Source organism: Bufo bufo, chromosome 2 (genome assembly GCF_905171765.1).
Source record: "Bufo bufo chromosome 2, aBufBuf1.1, whole genome shotgun sequence".
Taxonomy (NCBI): domain Eukaryota; kingdom Metazoa; phylum Chordata; class Amphibia; order Anura; family Bufonidae; genus Bufo; species Bufo bufo.
In genome coordinates this window covers 734,439,363-734,462,803 of record NC_053390.1, presented here as the reverse complement: position 1 = coordinate 734,462,803, position 23,441 = coordinate 734,439,363, and the positions used below count along the sequence as shown (strand labels likewise).

At 47.0% G+C, this 23,441-nt stretch overlaps 1 long non-coding RNA gene across 1 annotated transcript; it reads right to left on the bottom strand.

The window, feature by feature from the left end:
* Positions 1 to 7,316: 7,316 nt before the first annotated feature.
* On the bottom strand, positions 7,317 to 8,641 carry LOC120990239. Its single transcript, XR_005776388.1, has 3 exons — positions 8,460 to 8,641; positions 7,824 to 7,828; positions 7,317 to 7,327 (listed from the first exon to the last, which is right to left on the bottom strand). It is a non-coding gene; the product is annotated as an uncharacterized LOC120990239 (long non-coding RNA).
* Positions 8,642 to 23,441: the final 14,800 nt, after the last annotated feature.

Sequence of the window (23,441 nt, the reverse complement as noted above, 5' to 3'; positions counted from 1 at the left end):
AGGACCGTATCGTGGTGTTCCTTAAAAATCTTGTGTCTCAAAGCGAGAGGCACAAACAACCTCCCAGGAGGACAAAGATCAGGAGCCTCTGACTGGGCTGCCTGCACCTCTGCCTCCAATTCAGGAAAAAGAGCAGAGACCACCACACCTTCAGCCAAAATGGGATCCGGGTCTTCAAAATTCCCACCTCCCGGAAAACAACGTGACAGGGCATCTGCCTTCACATTCTTAACCCCAGGCGGAACGTGACAACAAAATTAAACCTTGAAAAGAACAAAGACCATCTGGCCTGTCTCGGGTTCAGACGCTTGGCTGACTCCAAGTAGGCCAGATATTTATGGTCAGTAAACACAGTAATAGGGTGTCTGGCTCCCTCTAGCCAATGGCGCCATTCTTCAAAAGCCAACTTGATGCCCAACAATTCCCTATCTCCCACATCATAATTTCTCTCTGCGGAGGAGAGTTTCTTTGAGAAAAAGGCACACGGTTGCCATTTGGCAGGAGAGGAACCCTGAGACAAGACCGCACCCACCCCTACCTCAGAAGCATCAACCTCAACTATGAAGGGTAACGAAATATCAGGTTGTACCAGGATGGGAGCGGAAGCAAAACTCTCCTTGATATTAGAAAAGGCCTTACGCGCCTCTACCGACCAGGAAGAAAAATCTACCCCCTTTCTGGTCATATCAGTGAGTGGTTTAACAACAGAGGAATAATTCAAAATAAATTTCCTGTAATAATTGGCAAAGCCCAAAAAACGCATCAGCGCCTTCTGATTCTCAGGAAGCTCCCACTCAAGCACAGCGCGGACCTTCTCGGGGTCCATGCGAAAACCAGAAGCGGAGAGAAGAAACCCCAGAAATTGAATTTCTGGAACCGCAAACACACATTTTTCCAGTTTCGCGTATAATTTATTCTCCCGCAGAATGAGCAAGACCTGACGTAAATGTTCCTTATGAGTCTTGAAATCAGGAGAAAAAATCAAAATGTCATCCAAATACACTAATACAAATTTTCCCATTAAATGATAAAAAATGCTGTTCACGAAATGCTGAAAAACGGCTGGGGCATTCATCAAACCAAAAGGCATAACCAAATTCTCAAAATGGCCCTCAGAGGTATTGAAAGCCGTCTTCCATTCGTCTCCTTCTCTGACCCTGACCAGGTTGTATGCCCCTCTTAGGTCTAATTTGGAAAAGACTTTAGCCTGAACAACCTGGTTAAACAGGTCCGGGATCAGAGGAAGCGGATAAGGGTCACGAATAGTGATACTGTTCAGCTCCCTGAAATCCAGACAAGGTCTTAAAGAACCATCTTTTTTCTTAACAAAGAAAAAAACTGCGGCAACAGGTGACTTCGAGGGTCGTATGTGTCCTTTTCTCAGACTCTCAGAGATATAAGCACGCATAGCGACCCTCTCAGGTTGGGAAAGATTGTATAAACGAAATTTAGGCAGCTTGGCGCCTGGGATGAGATTAATAGGGCAATCGTACTCCCTGTGCGGGGGCAAATCCTGAACTCCACTCTCAGAGAAGACATCCGAAAATTCAGAGAGGAAAGGTGGTACAGTCTTAGTAGAAACCTCAGAAACAGATGTCATGAGGCAATTCTCTCTGCAAAAGTCACTCCAACCATTTATTTGCCTCGCTTGCCAATCAATGGTGGGGTTATGTTTAGTGAGCCAGGGTAGCCCCAACACTAGAGGAGTAGGCAAACCGCTAAGGACGAAACATGACACATCCTCAACATGAGCATCACTCACAATTAAACGGATATTGTGAACTATGCCCTTTAATGATTTCTGAGAAAGTGGAGCGGAATCAATAGCAAAAACAGGAATATCCTTTCCCAAAGTGCATTCCTGGAAACCATGAGTTATTGCAAATTGATTATCAATGAGATTGACAGCTGCTCCACTATCCACAAAAATCTCACAAAAAATGCTTTTGCTCTCTAGCGCCACCCTAGCAGGCAGGACAAAACGGGAACTACAAGCAAACGGAAAACCTTCAATTTCCGCCTCAACCCTGCCAATAGTAACAGACGGAACATTTTTAAAAGATTTTTTCCTTTTTGTTTCTTTATTACCCCCAGAAGACTGCCTGAATCTCTTAGAGGGACAAACATTTGCCAAATGATTTATACCTCCACAACAAAAACAAACCCTCCCATGCGGGCTGAATCTTCTATTGTCAGAGGCAATCAACCCCAGCTGCATGGGCTCCTGCTCAGAAGGGACTGACAGCGACTGAGACCCCTGCGCACAGAAAGAGACCGCTGCACTGTCCCGGGACTGAGTATGACAGGAAGGAGAGATCTCTCCTCTCTCTAAGACGCCTGTCAATACGAACGGCCTGAGACATAGCAGAATCCAAGGAGGTAGGTCTCTCATGAAAGGCAAATGCATCTTTAAATCTCTCTGAAAGACCATGGCAAAATTGACTTCGGAGTGCATCATCATTCCAACCAGTATCAGCTGCCCATCTCCGAAATTCTGAGCAGTATATCTCTGCGGATTGTTTACCCTGGCATAACAGACGTAGTCTAGACTCAGCCAGAGCAATACGATCCGGATCATCATATATCTGACCCAGGGCTAAAAAGAATTCATCCACTGAACGGAGGGGCCGTGCCCCCTCCGGCAGCGAAAAGGCCCAGGATTGAGCGTTACCCCTGAGCAGCGATATAATGATCCCCACCCTCCGTTCTTCATCACCAGAGGAATGGGGAAGAAGGCGAAAATGGAGTTTGCAAGCCTCTCTAAAACGCACAAAATACTCACTGCCCCCGGAGAATGTATCCGGGAGCGAGATCTTAGGCTCAGAACAAACTCCATGAACGCAAGCTGAACCGGTTACTTGAAACTGAGAAAAAGTCTTACGGAGATCAGCTACCTCCAATGAAAGACCCTGGAAGCGCTCAGCCAAAAGTGAAACCGGATCCATGCTAGAGACGGTTTTGGCGGCTTATAATGTCACGGATGGTGTACAGGAAACAAGACAATACAATATGAACAATGACTCACTGGATCCACAACTAAGGAACAAAAGGGAGACCCCTGCAAGAGACCTGCCGCTCTCCCTTATTGCTCAGCCTATGCGACCACCCCAAAGGTGGATGGGCGCATATCCACGTACCTCGACTATCTTACACCTGATGACCCTACAATAGTGAGGGGACACGACCACCGGCTCCCTACACGGACACGGAGGGAGTCAGGGTCACCTGGATCCAGAAAACAGAAAATCATAAATACATAAACAGAACTTATCTTGCAGACGACTGTGGACTGAGAACTAGGAACAGCATGCACACACACTCCAGGAAGTTGTATAAGCCGCACACTACTGCATTCTGGGTAGGAACTTAAAGGGCAGTAATCAGTCCAACTGCATGACAGCTGAGATAGACTAACGAGATGAGGAACTTAACCAAAACAAAGAAACTCAAGGAGGAGGATCTGGAAAGCTCCTGTCAGAGCTTCTCAACTGTCTAGTTGTGACACTAGTTTGTTAATACCAGCTCCTCCATGAGAGTCCAGCCCCTCCCGCGGGGCCCTCCCATCCTCAGATACCACCATATTTTCCCACTTCAAGGACCTCCCCCACCTCCAAGAACGCGCAGATTGACCTCCTCAAGCCTGCGCGTCCCTCCACATCCTCACTGCTATCTCCACTCTGGATCCCCAAAGACCACAAATCCGTCCCCACCGCGTTCAGATGCACCCCATCCATTCTTCAAAATGCACCAACCCCTTTCTCCAAGTCTACATGACGCACTACCACAGCCCCATTCTTTGCCATAAACCGGCCCACCGCCCTATTCACTTTTATCCGAGCCTTATTAATGCTCTCCACAGACCTTGCCTCCCTCCATGCCTTATGGGGCACAATGTCTGACCAGACTGTAACCACACCAGGATACAACGCCCAGATCCTCAGCAGGTCAAACTTCACATCCCTAATCAACTCCCTAAATGGACACCTCACCAAGTCATTGCCCCCAACATGGAGCACCAACACATCCGGAGACCGTTCCAACCGCGCGAACCGCTGCACCTCCCGCAACACCCCTCCCCACAACATACCTCTAACCCCTAACCACCTAACTGTAGCCACCTCCGAACTCAAACCAAGCTGCCGCCCATTCGGCCTACCATCTGCTCTGATTGCCCCCCAAAAAACATAGGAGTGACCTAAAATCCACACCAAAGCAGCCGGAAAACCTGCAAATAAACAAAGACATAATTAACTCAGTCCCCTGCACACCGCAACCTTACTACAACAAACCCGGCCTAACATAAGATTTAAATTGCACTGACTCCCAACGCCCGATCCTCATAATCACATCCTCACTGACCCCCAATCTAGCCGCCTCAGTCGCAGCACCAATCCGAAAAGAATGTCCAGAATATTCCTTATCCGGAACCCCCAAAACCTTCAAACACTTCCTAAACACAGCCAAAAACTGAAATCTAGACAAAAACGAACCATCATCATGCCGGAAAAACGGCAATGCATCCCTCCCAATACCCAACCCATACCGCCCCACGCACAAGACCGGGCGCATGCCACATCCCGGAACAGCAAACAATGCAAACTGCTGCCCTCTGCCCTCCTGATCCGTTTTAGACTTGCTAATCCGCACCAAAACCCTATCCTCGCACACCTCCACATCCCCACTACTCAACCCCCCCCACACGGTTGCTACTACTACTCACCAACTCCCCCAATCTAAAAGCCCCAAAGAACGCTAACGCAAACGCCGCCCTAAACAACCTTAACTCCCATCCCGAGCTACACACATCGCTCAACTTCTCACCCATACGTACCAATAACTCAAAAGACACTGGCCTCCTCCAGTCCGCCACCTTCCAGGCCCCTCTACGCCATCCCCTTAAAACCTGCCGCACTAAAAAAACTTTTGTCAAATCCACCTGTCCCCGCATCTTGAAACCAAACGCCACCCCCGCAACTAAATGATTCACTATAGACACCGACCAACCCTCACTCTTTAAATGCCCCAACAGCATCACCAACTTAACACCCCCATCCTCCCCCCCTGCACCCCAGTTACCAATCCACCTCTCCCAAATTTCCACTCCTTACCATACTCCCTCCACGTACCCAGACTCAGCGAATTCCTCAGCAACCCCATCACCTCTCCTCCAAGATCCCCCACAGCCATGACAGACACTCCAGGTCCTCCAACTCCGCTTCTGGTGCTAGAAGCCGGAACCGATCCCACTGTGAACGAGAAAGAGAGTCCGCCACAGAATTAGACACTCCAGCGACATGCTCTGCCACCAACCACACGTTAATTGACAAGCAATGCAAAACCAAAAACTGCAAAAGCCTGACCACCGGAGGGGAAGATGCTGACAAACTGTTGATAGCCTGGACTACCCCCAAATTATCACAATGGAAGCGCACCTTACTATTCTGGAATATTTCCCCCCACAACACAACCGCCATGACAATGGGAAACAACTCCAATAATGCAATATTTTTCACCCAACCCCGAACCACAGACGACTCAGGCCAACCGCCCGCACACCATTGCCCCTGACAGTAAGCTCCAAAACCCACTCCCCCCGACGCATCCGTATATAACGCAAAATCCGCCGAATCACACACCTCCCCCATGACTAATGTCCGTCCATTATACTGCCCCAAAAATTCCGCCCAAACCCTTAAATCCCCTTTCAACTCGCTCCGCAACCTAATGAAGTGATAAGGCACCGACACACCCGCTGTCGCCGCAGCCAAATGTCTACAGAAAATTCTACCCATCGGCATGATCTGACATGCAAAATGAAGCTTCCCCAACAACGACTGTAGAACCCTCAACCTAATCTTCTCCCGCCCTATGGCTCTATCAATGTCCTGCCTAAGATCCAGCAACTTGTCCTCAGGAAGACTACACTCCATCCTCTCGGTGTCTATGACGATCCCCAGAAAACACAATTCCGTCACTGGACCTAACGTCTTTTCCGTCGCTAACGGCACCCCAAAATGCGCAAAAACCGACTGCACAGTGTGCAACAACAACGAACAAACCCGAGAATTTGCCGGCTCCAAACACAAAAAAACATCTAAATAATGAATCACCGACGAACAACCCGAAACTTCCACCACCGCCCACTCCAAAAACAAGCTAAAAGTCTCAAAATATGCACACGAGAGAGAGCACCCCATAGGTAAACACCTGTCCACAAAATACTCCCCCTCCCAACAACACCCCAACAAACCCATGCTCTCAACATGCACCGGAAGCAGCCGAAAAGCCACTTCAACATCCACCTTTGCCAATAACGTCCCCCGCCCAAACTGCCTTACCCACCTAACAGCAGCATCAAATGACGTATACACCACCGAACAAAGTTCGGGATCTATACCATCATTGACCGACGCTCCTTTCGGGTAAGACAAATGATGAATGAGCCGAAACTTGTTCGGCTCTTTCTTAGGAACCACCCCCAACGGAGACACTGTAAGATTCGGAAGCGGTGGATCCCTGAATGGGCCAGCCATCCGCCCCAATTCCACCTCTTTTCTCAATTTCTCAGTCACCACCTCCGCATTCTCAAGCGCAGACCTAAGATTCATATGAACCACAGGCCCCGCCGTAACCACCGCAGGAATGCGAAAACCAAACCGAAAACCATCCCCCAGCAACCTGGCCGCCGCCCGGTCCGGATACCTATCTAGAAACTCCTGCATCCTTTCCACCCGTACCGGCGTCAGACCCCTTTCCAACCCCATCGCCCCCCCTCTGTCTACCCCCTTTAAAGCAACGGCTAGCTCCATGGGACCCCCCACACACTGTGCATTCGTGCTTGAACTTGCACTTAACACCGAATCTGCAGCTTCCCTCATTAAAGAGGAAACACAACCCTTTCGCCGACGCAGCCGCCAGTGCTCCCGGAGACGACCCCCCGGGCTCACCCCGAAAGGACTGCCCCGCCCTCGGCGGTGCCGTTACCTTTAACCATAACCCAGTATCCTTGTGGTCCCACCAGATATCAGACCTAACCGCCTTACGCTGTCGGAACTGCTTGTCATATCGGAGCCATCCCACCCCGCCGTATACCCGATACGCCTCCCCTATGGCATCTTGGTAACAGAACAACGCCGAACAACATTCTGGGGACCTCTCCCCAATGACACTTGCTAATATGGCAAACGCTTTCAGCCAATTAGCAAACGTACGGGAATCAACCTATGCCGCCGCTTCTCCTCCTCCTCCTTTTTGCCCACATCCTTCTTACCCCCATCCAAATTAAACCTTTCTAAGGGGAGCAGTGAAAATATTTCCACATATTCCCCTTTCCAAATCTTCTCTTTTACCTCCTGCTTCAAATGGGCCCCCAAAGGGCCCTCAAAGCACACATACACCTCCCCACGCGCTCTGTCATCCAGCCTCTGCCCCTCCCCCTCTACCTGCGTCTCCACAGACACCGACCCCCCACTCGATCCAGCCACCGGCCCTGGCAACACACCCCACGCCGGCAATGACGACCCCCCTGCTGACCCCAAACTAGACAACCAACCCGCCAAACCCCCCAAAAACTGCTCCAACCCTTTTCCTAACTCACCCATGACCACCCCCCCAACACTTCCCACCGGGAAGCCCTGCGCTAACAAGGGACCCCAAGAAGTCTCACCAGGCACCACGGGCGCTGTGACTCCCTCTGCCGCAGATCCTGACTCCCGCTGAACGGACTCTCCCTCGGCGTAGCTCTTGGACGTCGACGGCAAATCCTCCCGGACGACTTGCACGGCCCTCTGGATGACGCTGGCAGGCCTTTGGCACGACGACACGGCACCTGCCACCCTAGGGGAATACTCTGCACGGAACTTCACTGAGCCTGCACAGCTCTTCTCCACCACTGTGTGCAGCCCGAGGCACCCAGATTTCCTCACTTCGCTGAATGGACCGCCCGCTGGAGCCAGGACTGGGCCAGTCCACCGTTACAGGACCTGCATCCCCATGTCTGGCAGCAGAGAGCGGGGGAAGGGGCGTCCCGCTCTGCTCTGGGCCCAGCCGTGCAGTGGGATTCCTCCCGCGATGAGAGCGCCCTGCAACAGGCTGAGCAGGAGCCCTCTGCCTTCTCAGGGTCCCTAGAGGGGCTCCCTACTCGGCGCCGGACCCGGGGGGTGCTTTCAGGGCTCAGCCGCGGCCGGACAGCCCGTTCAGTGGGGGTAGCTACAGGAGCAGGCGAAAGAACGCATGCACCAACCTGCTCCTGCAACCAGCCAGGCCCCCGCACCTCCGCCTCCCGACGCAGCCGCACCAATAACTCCTCCACTGATAAAGCCTGCGCCGCCATTGTACAGCCTGTCTGCTCCGTTCGCTTTCCCCATGCCGACTGCCCCTGGCCCTGGCCCTGCCTCCTCCTCTGCTCTAACCACCAGCCACCCCCCCGTTCACATGGCGACTCGCGCCTTTCCTAAAACCCTGCCTCCTAACCTTAACCCCTACATCACACCCAAACCCTCTTCATGACCGGCCTCCCCTTACCGCTGCGCTACCTTGTCCGTTCTAACTCACACACAGGGACAGACAGACAGACATACATACATACACACACACACACACACATATACAGGGACAGACACACACACACACACACACACACACACAGGGACACAAACACAGCTAGGCCTCACCAACCACATTCCAGCCAGGCTCCTCTCCGTACAGGAACACACAGGGTCACTAATGGGGGGAGCAGGGTTACTAGTGGGGTGACAGGAGGAGTGGGGAGCAGGGTCACTACTCTCCCATCTCCTCATCAAAGAGGCTGAAAAAGACGCAGATGTAGCAGAGCCGGGTTTTATAATTTGAGCTTCAGGATATACAAGGTAGTAAGCAGGTTCCCTGCACAACCCTATGGCCTGATGACAGTGACAGTGTGTCCCCTCAGTGATTAACCCTTCCAGTGCTGGCAGGCCAGCAACAATGCCTTTATGTCAATGCAGAGAACAGAACAGTGATTCATCATCATCCAGAATGCTGCTGCCTGGCTTACATAAGGGCAGCAGCCTGTCCCCAGCACTTTCCTCTTTATCTGCAATCAATGAATAAACAGTGAGCTGCATATAGAGGTAAGTGGCCTAATCACATCCACAAACCCTACTAGCCTGGCGGGTAATGAGGTCACAGATAGGGACTGGGGATGAGAGACATCATACAGCAGGGATCCCATATGGATGGTGGAGACACAGGGGCTGAGAACTCTGCACAGACATAAAGGGCATTGTGTGGGAGGGAAGAAGTCATCCAGAAGACAATCCAGGGGCAAGTCAGGATACATGCAGGAGGAGGACATCTGTGTACTCATTGACTCTTGCAGCAGCACCAGTAGTGGGACCCTTCTGAGATCCGCAGCAGCACCAGCACCAGCACAATATCCCTCCTGAAGTCAGCAGTAGTATCAGCAGAGGAACCCTCATATGATCACCTTCAATCCTCCCAGACTCCTGCAGCAGCACCAGCAGAAGGACCCTCCTGATAGCCTGTGCCTGTGCGTGGAAATGCAGCGAGAGCACAGCGCAGGCACGGCACGGCAGGTACGAGGAGGCGGGCCCTCCCTGGTGGAAGGTGGACCCAGGCAGCACAACGAGCGGGCGAACAGAGGCACTGGTCAGCGCTGAGGCCGACAGCCACAGCAAGTGAAGCGCTGGAGCTGAATACGCCCTCCTGCACTATCATTAACTGTCTGTAATCCCTGGGGCCCACCGAGGATTTCCCCGGCTCCCGCCATTTAAAGCTGGAAATGTAAAAACAGATGATAGTCTTTTGATGCTTCATAGGATAGTCAGAGTTTTTAGGGAAAAATGATGACTACCTTGGCAGGTTGTGCATCAGCAGACTCAAATCTGGAGAAGGCTTGAAGAATAGCCCCACAGGTGCGATGGCCCCTTGCAGAACTTGTGCTGGATTCTGCAGCTGCTTTACCTCAGTAGCAGTAATCCAGATATGGTTCCCATAGATTTTACATAAAGTATGGGTCAGACCCCCCCACCTATCTGATATTGATTATTATTTATTAAAGAAGGTTTCCAAGATCTTTTTACTGATGACCTATACTCTGAATAGGTCAATATCTGATAAGTGGGTGTCCGACAACAGGTACCCGAGCCGATGTGCAATTTGAGAAGGCTACGGCGCTCGCAGTAGCACTGTGGCCTTCTCACAGCTTTCCCTAGGCTTTCCCTGGGTTCATTGGTCACATTGCAGACACAGTTCAGCCCCTTTGAAGTGAATGGGGCTGAGCTGCAATAACAAGCACGGCTGCTATCAAATAGACAGCGCTGAGCTTGGTCAGCAGAGAGAAAGCAGCGGCGCTACTGCGAGCACTGGTGCCTTCGCAAACAGCTGATCGCAGGGGTCCCTGGTGTCGGACAGGTGGCCGATGAGATACTGATGGACTATCCAGAGGATAGATCATCAGTATAAATATCTCAGTGTCATTAATTTCAAGGTGCTTTACATCTAAAGGTATACAGTGCATACATAATATAAAAACAAGCACAAAAGCAAGTAAAATAAGCATGAACTTATTGACAGACTGGTACAAAGAGGGTGAGGACCCTGTAGCTAGGACTTACAATCGACAAGATATCCGGAGAATTGGCCATCATTATCTAAGGTCATCAATATCTATAGTGTAGATGTGTTCATGTCTAGCAGAATGAGATTTTAAGGGTTCATCACTTCCATACATATTATTGTATGTAGGCATCATCATCCTTCACAAGAAAACAAGGCAGACTTTTGCTTCCATTTGAACGGTTCCTGACTTCGATCTAGGAGACTTTTCTCAGGTCATTGAGACAATGAATTATATTATGTGGTGACTGTTATGCCTTTTAAAAAATGATATGAAATCATTAAGTGCAGATGCTCTGCCCTGCGGCTGTTCAGGTGCTTGTTATGTGGGAATGAATAAGCATGGCATTTACTATATTGGAAGGAGAATATTAAATTATATTTGCAGAAGGGGGGCACAGATGTTTTGGACAATGAAAAAAAAAAGTTATGTTGCTAATTATATTTACAGTTGGATGCAGTTTTAATGCCATGAACTTTCTTAATTAAGCAAGCAGCATTCAGACTTCACCTAAGTTACTGTAGTTGTTTGAAATCGGATTATCGAGACAAACATGACAGCAAATGAAGACCACAGAGCATTGCTCCTGCTGCTGCAATATTTAAATCTGCATCAGGAAAATAGTATTTTGCTTACTTTTGGGTGATTTTGAACTAATGAACAATGTGAACCATCCTCTGACATGAGGTGCAACTGAATGATTTGTAGCTGCCACACTTTTCAATAGAAATGATTTGTTCTCATCTCTACCGCTACAACCAGACCTACAAAACAGTCAGACAACAACTAGGTTACAACGTGACTTTGCATAACCACTGTGACCCTATGTGGCTTTGTGATGTCGTTTTCAATAAATTGAGTTAAAGGCTATGTACACCTTTGGTGGAATTTTTTCAATTATTGCATTGTACTCATTTTGAGCCCAAATTTTTTTTCAATTGGTATTTATTAAAAAAAATTAACCCCTGTGTGTGTAGCTGTTAGATTATCTAGCAGCAGGATCTGAATTTTCACTTTGTCCCATCAGGCAGCTCAGCTGATGTCTGTTTATCTCTGATCTCTGACCTCCTAAACACTTATTATAGCTCAGTCCTTATCCTACTGATAAATAAGTGTTTATGACCTCTTAGTAAATTAGAAATAAGGCACAAAGTGAAAGTAGAAAATAGGATTCACAGGGCTAGAAAAACAGTTAACTCTTTGTTGTGACAGAATGGTTCAATATTTTAATAAAGACCAGATAGTAACCTAGTTTATAAGGCTGAATAAGACATTTGTCCATCCAGTTCGGCCTGTTATCCTGCAAGTTAATCCGGAGGAAGGCAAAAAAAAAACTGTGAGGTAGAAGCCAATTTTCCTCACTTTAGGGGACAAAAAATTCCTTCCCGACTCCAATCAGGCAATCAGAATAACTCCCTGGATCAACGACCCCTCTCTAGTAGCTATAGCCTGTAATATTATTACACTCCAGAAATACATCCAGGCCCCTCTTGAACTCTTTTAGTGTACTCACCATCACCACCTCCTCAGGAAGAGAGTTCCATAGTCTCACTGCTCTTACCGTAAAGAATCCTCTACTATGTTTGTGTACAAACCTTCTTTCCTCCAGACGCAGAGGATGTCCCCTCGTTACAGTCCTGGGGATAAATAGATGATGGGATAGATCTCTGTACTGACCTCTGATATATTTATACATACGGTAGATATTAGATCTCCCCACAGTCGTCTTTTTTCCAAAGTGAATAACCCTAATTTTGATAATATTTCAGGGTCCTGTAGACCACCCATTCCAGTTATAACTTTAGTTGCCCTTCTCTGGACCCTCTCCAGCTCTGCTATATCTGCCTTGTTCACAGGAGCCCAGAACTGTACACAGTACTCCATGTGTGGTCTGACTAGTGATTTGTAAAGTGGTAGGACTATGTTCTCATCATGGGCATCTATGCCCCTTTTGATGCAACCCATTATCTTATTGGCCTTGGTAGCAGCTGCCTGACACTGGTTTTTACTGCTTAGTTTGCTGTCCAGTAGAATTCATAAGTCCTTTTCCATGTCACTGTTACCCAGTAAGGATCAGCAAACCCAGACTGCACTGTTCGGGTTCGTACCGAACATTGGGGTGTCTGGGTATTCAAACACGGACATTGGCGCAAAAGTCTGTGCTCGTTGTTTGGATTTTGAATAAAGCTTGTGGAAAGGCTGCAGCGTAGTGCGCCGCAATTCTTCTCAGACTAGTGAAGGGACAGGACGCTGCTGCACTGACAGTTTTAGGTTTTAATTTTTTTTTAGGAAGTCTGTGGATGACCTGTAGGCATTTATATGGGTGCAATACAGCACCTTTGCACCGGTGACACAGAAATACAATACTTAATCGTGCTTTTCAGTCTGTGGGTGACCTGTAGTCACTTTTGGTCGGTGCAATACTACACATTTGTACCAGTGACACAGAAATACAATAGTTAATCAGTCTGTTAATTGTGTCGGTGATCTACAGCCATTTTGTGGGATGTACAAGACATCATTTGCACCTGTGACACAGAAATACAATTGTTTGTCTGTCAGCCTATTTGGTGGGTGACCGTAAAAAAATAAGGAGAGCATCAATTAAGGGACGTGGACGTCGTGCTGCTGGTGTTAGTGGTGTTGGGACTCCTGCCACAGGGAGAGGACGTTGTCGATCACCTTTCCTCAGGTGCACACAGGTGACAGGACGTTCTGTGTCATTTTGTAGGCCCAAATACTGCTCTAAGAATAATGAGGCCAGAACAAGTAGAGGCGGTAGTAGATTGGATGGCTGAGAGTGCCTCCACATTGTTTTCCACCTGGTCCGCTGCTGGAAGCGCAGAGTTGGCACCGGCCACCGCAACCCCTTGCACATCAGAAAATCAGTTTGAACCCCTAGTCATGCAGCAGTCACTTATGCTTTTTGATGATTCTGCTGGTGGGGTTTCCTTGGGTCATGCACCTAGCCCTGCCCCAGAAGTGGAAGAGATTGAGTGCACTGATGCTCAACCACTTATGTTTAATAATGTTTTGGGGCCTCCACAAACCAAAAAACAAACCAAAGAAGGAAGAAAAAAATAAAAAATATTGGCTGAGACCAGGATAGTCACCTGGAGCATGGCTGTATGTGTTCTGTGCAATGGAACAGGTATGCACTGTAGAAATAATGGGAAATAGTAAATGATTTATTATAGTATAAACTTTTTACTGTCGTTTAGAAGATGATATATTTATTATAAGAAGCTTGCAGTTTTATAGCGAGTACCAGGATCTCCTGATAGAGACACTGGCTGTCACTGATCTTGGCATTTTTAGTACACAAGGTCGAATATTTCATTTTTATCAACATTAACCTCATGGAGTGCTCCAGTCCTCTGTTATTTCCACAGATAATCAGTGATCCAGCCGCATAGTAAATGTACGATTGTAGCTTCTGTAAATTTTATGTAACACTACAATCTATTTCAAAGTGTTGCTATTGTTGCCGTGGAAACTGCAGTATTCTTGTCACAGCTCATTTTTTTAATAGATTCTCACAGACTTTGACGTGCATCGGTTTAATCTGAATGAATTTAGATACAACCTCCCACACACATCCATACAATAAAGTATTGGCAGAGAAATGATATTCGACTGAATTACTTAGGATACTTTCACACTAGCGTTAATATTTTCTGGCATTGAGATCCGTCATAGGGTCTCAATACCAGAAAAAAAACGCTTCCGTTTTGTCCCCATTCATTGTCAATGTGGACAAAACATAACTGACCAGAACGGAGTGCTCCAAAATGCATTCCATTCAGCTCTCATACTGGAGACCAAACCGCAGCATGCTGCGTTTTTCTTTCCGTCCTGGGAGGCGGAGCAAGACGGATCCATCATGACCCACAATGCAAGTCAATGGGGGCGGATCGGTTTTCTTTAAAAATAATAGAACACTGATCCGTCCCCCGTTGACTTACAATGGAGCTCATGACGGATCCGTCTTGGCTATGTTACAGATAATACAACCAGATCCGTTCATAAAGGATGCAGATGGTTGTATTATCAGTAACAGAAGCGTTTTTGCTGACCCTTGCCGGAACCAGTAAAAACGCTAGTGTGAAAGTAGCCTTAGATAACACAGGCTTCTGCATATTTTATTACACTGCAAAATTGCGCCATTTTTTTTTTTGTAATACTAGGATCCACAAATGGGAAATGTCCATTGGGAACTTTTGCTAACATACTGTACACTATTTGACCCTTTCAGAATGGATATTAATCTTTTGATGACAAAACAAATTTTTGCATTAGGGACCAGACATATTTAATTTTTATTTTTTTGCATTGAGGTGGCCATAACTTCTTTAGTTTTTCTATTTGATGTAAATGTATGAGGCCATGTTTTCGTGGGATGAATTGCACTTTACATAGGTGTCATTTTTATGTACACATAAATAAGCATTTAATTTAGATGATTTTTTTTATTTGGGCGAAAAAAACCTGACAAATTATATATTTTTTTCCAACCTAAGATTATCATAAGGCTGGATAGGCTATTTTCACACTACAGGCATTTTCCGGCAGGCTTTTCTGGCAGAGAACAGCTGGCCCCATTGACTATAATAATGGGATACCCAGCAAATAAGCCTGGATTCGGCCAGACAAAAAACATTGCAAACGGATATATTGCAAATAGTCAAGCATCCAAATCGAAGCATCCAAAGTGGAATTCGGTCCAAAGTTTAGGAAAAATTTGATTTGACTCGAATCCAAATTTCGTTGAGCTTCGCTTTAACGAATCAGTTTTTCATAAAATGGTAGCTGCACGTGTTACAAAGTGAAAGTAAGAAGCCCAGGAATGTGATATGACCCATAATGCTGTGCAGTCAGCCAATCCACCGGTAGCCATCCCCTTTGATGTTCCAGCCCTATAAAAGCCTGACCCCGCATGGTTTCCGTCATTGTCCTGTGAGCTGAGCATACTGTGGGAAGAAATGTGACAAGTGCTCATGCGCTAGGGACAGTGTTGCTGCAATAATCCAGCGGCCATTCTTCATCCATCCACCATGTTCGGCTATATGGTCTTAAGGCTAATATTAGGTTCATAGTAGGGAGGGATCCCAAGCCCTATGGAGTGATCCACATGGGATTGTGGTCATCCCTGTTGTGGATCCCTCAATTTTTGAGGCTTTCCTGCCTCAATGCTGTGTACCATCTCTGGTACCATCACACAGGAGAACAGAGGCTGCTGCATATACACTCCTGCTCCCCCCATCCCCGCCGTGGGAGCCAGAGAACACCCAGATGACCATGGCAGCTGAAGGATTAAAAATCTGGGACCACCACAACTGCTTGTCTCTGACATTAGTGCTGGGTGTTTGCTCTTTAAAACAACAGACACCTGGCGGCCATTTTTAAATGCCCGGCTGACGACGTAAATTTACTGTCAGCAGTCGGGAAAGGGTTATTTTCCAAGTCTTCACACTGTGATTGAGCCACCAAGTGGAAAGAATATGATTAGGCAGAGCGGCCTGGGTATACCTGATTTATAGTAATTTGTGACAAATTAATTTAGAACAAATCAAATTTCTTTGCAAGCTTTGGCGAATCGGCCAAATCAAATTTTTCAAAACTTCGCTCATCTCTACCTAAGGTTTTTAAAAGAAATAACCTAAAATAATTTTTATTATACTTTATAAATTGATATACTAAATTTTTCCACCAAATGAGTCCCCCAAAATTCGGGCTTCCTGAAGTGCTATGCCATATACTGTATGTGGTGTGTGGATTCTGATTTGTACAGTATGTGCTGCAGTGAGAGCTCTCCTGGCAGGAGTACACTTCACTGCTCCTGTCCGTCCTCGCTGTGTCCTGCTGAAACTTCTGCATAGAACATAAGGGTATCCTGCATTGATGTTCCATGACAGAGATTTCAGAAGAGGAAACAGGCAGGATCAGTGATGTGTGCTCCTGCCAGGACATGTACATGAGCATTATTGTTCACTGACCATCTGTCTATTCAGGGAAAATTGCAGCATGTTCATGAGTTTTTCAAGTCACTGGGGCAAAAAAAAAAAAAAACTGAGGCACAATGAAAGAGTGTTTATTTGTCATTGATAGTTGCTCATAGGTTCTATGTGTTATTATTCAACTTTTTTTAATGCTTGTGAAAAATGGATGACAAGCGGATGCTATTTAGAAAAAACGGAAACACCAAATGCAGCCTGAATGAGTTACACAATGACACATTGATATCACAAAAATAGTTTCTCATGATTGCCATATACCACATCAGTTAATGGTAAACAGCTTAGCCGAGTTTTGAAATAGCACCCGAACTTTGGAAAATTTCAGAACATTATACTGTAGAAAGGGAAATCTCAGTAACAGAGTACACTAGGTGATATAGTGAAGAAGCTCTGAGGAAACTGAAGGGAAACAGACGTCTTAATTCTGTTAATTTCTATAGTTGTTCTGGTACAGTTAAAGTGCAATGGGGAATAATTTTAGTATACCCGAAGGTTATAAGACCCAAAACATTGGTGAAGGAAAGAGGAGGTAAGGAGGGTCTGAAGAATGTGGACAAAGTGTTAGAGAAGGCAGGGATGGAGTATGGGAATCTTAACCTAGAAGTCTGGGAAAGATTCAGTAGGACACATTGTGGTTGAATAAAGGATCATGGATGTAAAGAAGTGGTTGATACATGGATAAAAGTAGCTCATGAGGTTGAAACTGAGGGATGGAGAGGAGAAGTTGTGCGAGGTAGATTGTTGTATACTCAGAAACAGAAAGGCAATACCATTCCTGGTTGACATGGGGACATCCAAAACAGTAGTAGACCAGAGTTTCTTGCAGCTACATCAGTTAACCCCTTGTTATGTACCGGCTGTGGGATTTACAGGATAAACTGTTTTTGTCCATGAATCTGAGCCAATTAAACTAAAGATAAAAGACAGTATGGTTGTTACCCAATTGTTAGTTAAAGAAAACCTGCCAGGATGGTTCATGATCTTATAGAAGTTAACAAGGTGACCGTTTTACAAACTCCAATAGTGCCAAATCCACATACCTTACTGTCACAAGTTCCATCCACTGCTATGTGTTTCACAGTGATAGACCTGGCAAATGCTTTCTTTAGTTTCCCGCTGCATCCTGACTGTCAGTATCTGTTTGCCTTTACATTTAAGGGTAACCAGTATACTTGGACTGTCCTGGCTCAGGGAGCTCAGAACTCCCTGACCATGTATACACAGGCTCTGCAATCTGTCCTTACAAACTGGGCACTGCCTGGCTCAGTGGTCCTATTACAATACGTGGATGATTTGCTCATGTGTGCTGAAACCAATGAGACTTGCTGTGAGGCAACTATATCTCTTAATTTTGCTACATCAAAACGGGTGTAAAGTTTAAAAACAGAAGCTGCAGTTTTGTAAAAACAAGGTTGTATTTCTAGGTGTAACGGGGTTCCGAAGGTGCACTCGGTCCCCCATTACCCGCAGACCTGTTGCTTAGCTTTGGGAATGAGGATCTGTGATCACTCGGTGCTCGACTGGTTGGTCTGTCGGTCATGTGATGCTGGCCACGTCACATGACCCTCACTCCCCACTATAAATACAGGCAGCCTGCTGGCCACAGGTTGCCTGTTAATTTAGGTTCCACCTGTGATTTTGTCTTCCTGGCGTACTTACCTCCTGCTGAATTCCTGACCATCCTCTGCCTGCTCCTTGTGTACTTTGCTGCTCTCCTGGTATTCTGACCCCGGCCTCCTCCTGACGATCCTCTGCTGACTCCTTTGGTACTTCACGTCTCTCCTGGTATATATGACCCCGGCATCTCCTGACTATTCTCTGCTTGCTCCATTTGTACTTTGTAGCTTTCCTGGTATTGACTCGGTCCGTTCACATTCTGTTGTTTGTGTGTCTGTCATCCCTGCACTTATTCTAAGCTAGGGATTGCCGTCCAGTTGTCCCCTGTCATTAGGACGTGCGAGGCAAGTAGGCAGGGCCAGGGGTAAGGGTGGAGCGCAGTGGTCACTTCCCTTCCTGTGTGTGTGTACGCGACCGTTACAGATTAACAGGCCCAATAACCACTGTATAATGAATCCTCTGGTGACCCTGACTGACCATGTCTCTAATCTGACGCAGAGGGTGCAGGAGTTAGGGGAAAAACTCAGTTCTTTTGAGTTAGGGCAAGGTTCTTCCACTCCTCAGGCCTCCAGTCCGCATTTTGAGCCCCAGATTAAGCTCCCAGAACCCTTTTCTGGAGAACGGAAGAAGTTTCTCTCTTTTAAGGAGAATTGCAAACTTTACTTCCGAGAGTCCTCCGGCCCCGAGAGTCAACGCGTGGGCATTATCATTTCCCGATTACACGGTGATCCCCAGGACTGGGCGTTCTCTTTACCTGCTGGCGCCAGTTGTTTATATTCTGTGGAGGGGTTCTTTCAGGCCCTGGGTACCCTCTATGATGAACCAGACAGGGCTCTAGTAGCCGAGACGGCTGTAAAGGCACTGGTTCAGGGCAATCTACCAGCGGAGGATTATTGCACCCAATTCAGAAGGTGGTGTGTCCCCTCAGGATGGAACGAACCAGCCCTGAAGAGTCAGTTCAGGTCAGGTCTGTCTGATAAATTAAAGGATCTTCTGGTCAGTTATCAACTTCCAGAGACCTTAGAGGAGATGATGACCCTTGTTGTCCGACTTGACCGACGGGTTAGAGAGAGACGACAGGAACAACAGTTCTCTTCCCAGATGGTGGTCCAGCCAGAGGCCTATCCCAGAGACAATGCTGAGGTCTCTACCGAGGAACCCATGCAGGTTAGCATGACCCGAGGGTGTCTTCGCCGCAGACGTGGAGAATGCTTTTACTGTGGAGATCCTGACCATTGGATTAACCAGTGTCCTAAGAAGGTCCTCTCTGTCAAGTCTCCTAAGGCAAGGCAACTTAAAGACCAGGTACACCCTGAATTTTCTAAATGTAAGCTTTCGGTACCCATTACGATTTCTCTGGGAGTAGATAAATGGCCGGGTAAGGCCTTTATTGATTCTGGCTCAGCGGCTAACTTTATTGACTCTGAGTATGCTGTAAGATTGGGCATTCCTATGTTTGCCTTAGCAACTACTATCCATGTCATGGCTATTGATGCTACTCCTCTTATTGGTGGTACGGTGAGCTTATGTACCTCGGAGATTTCTCTAACCGTGGGTGTGTGCCACTCAGAGAGATGTTCGCTTTTAGTCCTGGAGAACCTACCGGCTGAGGTGGTACTAGGGTTGCCTTGGCTCCGACTACATAACCCCACTATAGATTGGTCCAATGGGGAGTTGGTGAGATGGGGACCTAAGTGTTACTCGTGCTTGTCCGTGGTACAGGCTGGGGTCTCAGTAAAGTCTGATACTTTACCCACTGTTGTTAAGGAATATTCTGATGTATTCTCATTACCAACCCCGGAGGTTCTACCCCCCCATAGACCTTATGATTGTACCATAGAGCTAGTAGAGGGGGCCAAGTTTCCTAAAGGATGAATTTATAATCTTTCTATGCCCGAACGCAAGGCCATGGAAGATTATATTAAGGAGAGCCTTGGTAAAGGGCATATTAGACCTTCTGTCTCTCCCATGGGGGCGGGGTTTTTCTTTGTTAAGAAAAAAGATGGTGGTCTTAGGCCATGTATCGATTACCGGAGATTAAATAAAATCACTGTCCAGAATAGATACTCCCTCCCATTGATTCCGGATTTATTTAACCAGGTTCTGGGGGCAACCTGGTTTTCCAAAATTGACCTGAAAGGGGCATACAATCTAATCCGAATCAAGGAGGGAGACGAATGGAAGACGGCGTTCAATACTCCGGTAGGACACTTTGAATATCAGGTGATGCCTTTTGGACTCAGCAATGCCCGAGCTGTGTTCCAAAACTTCATGAATGACATTCTTAGGGAGTTCTTAGGTAAATTTGTTATTGTCTATCTTGACGATATTTTGATATTCTCTCCTGACTTCGAATCCCATGTGTCTCATGTTAAACAAGTATTAGAGGTGTTGAGGGAGAATCAGCTATCCGCTAAACAAGAGAAATGTGTCTTTGGTGTACAGGAGATTCTGTTTCTAGGGCATGTTCTGACTCCTCACGCCTTCAAGATGGATCCTGGTATAGTACTAGCAATTAAGGAATGGGTAAGACCTTCATCCTTAAAGGCCTTACAACGATTCTTAGGTTTCGCCAATTACTATTGTAAATTTATTATGAATTTTTCCGTAATTGCTAAACCGTTGACCGAGCTTACTAAGAAAGGGGCGGATTTGGAGAATTGGTCTACTGATGCCATTTCTTCATTTGAAAAATTAAAAAAGGGATTCAGTAGCGCTCCTATTCTGATCCAGCCTGATCATGAGAAACCTTTTATTGTGGAGGTGGATGCGACCGAGGACGGCGCAGGAGCAGTCCTTTCACAAGGTCCTGCTAGCCTCACTAACCTGAGACCATGTGCCTTCTTCTCCAGGAAATTCTCTCCCACGGAGAGAAACTACGACATAGGGAATAGGGAGCTGCTGGCCATTAAATGGGCATTTGAGGAGTGGAGGCATTTTCTGGAGCGGGCAAGGCATTGTCTAACTGTTGTCACTGACCATAAAAACCTTATGTTTCTCGAGTCTGCTAAGAGGTTGAATCCCCGTCAAGCCAGATGGGCTCTGTTTTTTACTCGTTTTGATTTTTCCATTACGTTCAGGCCGGGAAGTAAAAATGTGAAGGCGGACTCATTATCTCGGAGCTTCCAGGCTTTTCAACCTACTGAGTTACCACCTGAATCCATGCTACCAGCAAAAATCTTCATAGGATATCTCGGCTCGCATTAGGTCTGAACAACATCTGGCACCGGTATCCACCCCAACAGATAAGTTGTTTGTTCCCGTACAATTTCGTCTCCAGCTGTTGGGTGAGTGTCACGATTCTGCCTTTTGTGGACATCCGGGTGTTGAGGGCACTAAGGATCTGGTTTCTAGATCTTATTGGTGGCCCACTCTAACTAGGGATGTCAAGTCCTACATGTCAGCCTGTGAGGTTTGTGCCAGGTCCAAGACACCTAGGACTCGCCCTGCTGGTAACCTACGACCCCTACCCATTCCCAGTAGACCCTGGTCCCATATCTCGATGGACTTTAGAACTGACCGACCGCCGGCGGAGGGTAAGACTGTAGTTTGGGTAGTGGTCGATAGGTTTAGCAAGATGGTCCATTTCATTCCCCTGTCCAAACTCCCGAATGCCAAAACCCTGGCGTCTATTTTTGTGAAAGAAATTGTTCGATTGCATGGTAACCCGGAAAATATTGTTTCTGACAGGGGTGTGCAGTTTGTGTCCAAATTATGGAGGGTCTTCTGTCAAAAATGTAAAATTTCATTGTCTTTGTCCTCTGCCTACCACCCTGAGAGTAATGGGCAGACTGAACGCCTTAATCAGTCTGTCGAACAATTCTTGAGGTCGTATGTTGCTGATGACCAGCAATTATGGGTGAAATTTCTTCCATTGGCTGAATTTGCTTTGAATAACCGTGTCAATTCTTCTGCTGGGGTTTCACCTTTCTTTTGTAACCATAGTTTCCATCCCCGTTTTCATTCTGGGTCATCCGTCTCCTCCTCTAACCCTGAGGCGGATAGGTTCTCCTCTGAACTGTGCACAGTTTGGGCCCGGGTTCAATCGAAAAGGCTCAAAGTTCTCAGAAACTCAAGGCCGATAGGAGACGTTCAAGGGGGGTGAATTTTCAGGTTGGGGATAAGGTATGGTTGTCCTCCAAGAATCTTTCTCTTAAGGTAGATTCTAAAAAGTTTGCTCCTCGTTTTATTGGACCATATAAGATCACGGAGGTGATTAACCCGGTATCTTTTAGGTTGGAGCTGCCCGAGTCATTCCACATTCATAATGTGTTCCATAAGTCTCTACTTAAAAAATATTTTGAACCTGTAGTACCATCGAAAGCCTCGCCTCCGCCGGTTCTTGTTAATGATGCTGTCGAGTATGTGGTGTCTAAAATAGTGGATGTCAGGAAGGTGCGTAATTCCTTGCAGTACCTGATTCACTGGAAGGGGTATGGACCTGAAGAGAGATCTTGGGTACCTGCCAGGGAGGTTCATGCTCCTAGACTTGTTCGAAAATTTCATTTAGAACACCCTGAAAAGCCATCGCCTGAAGTCTTGGGTCCGGTGGCCCCTCGTAAAAGGGGGGGTACTGTAACGGGGTTCCGAAGGTGCACTCGGTCCCCCATTACCCGCAGACCTGTTGCTTAGCTTTGGGAATGAGGATCTGTGTTTGACCTCATTCCCAGGGCGGCTTTACTAGCTGGGTGGCTCCCTGCCCTGAACCTATGGCATACAATATACTAAACTGAGGACATGCTATATACTAGCCCTGAACCTATTGCATACTAGATACTAACTCTGAACTGTGCACAAGCTTATACTAACTTGTGACTCCTGTAATACTGGGAGACCTTCCTCTCCAGCAGTAATACTAAATAGATCCATAGCGGTAAATGATTTTGTTACCCCAAACTCTCCGCCCAAGACTGAGAGAGACGCCTGGGGTACATACTGAGTAACCGCGAATCCCACAGCCAAGAACAAGGGCAGTGGGATAATAGTGCATGTCCATTGCTTCCGCAGTTGAGATCCTAACTGATCAACTAGGTGCGTTACATATTAGTGGAACCCACATGGATCCAGCGGAGGTTGCAGGTCACCTCGTCACCCTCACTAAGAGGGTGGAGACCCTCAATGTGACTATACAACATCTCCAGCTAGAAAACCAGGCAATACGGCAACTTGTCACTCAGGGGCCAGGACAC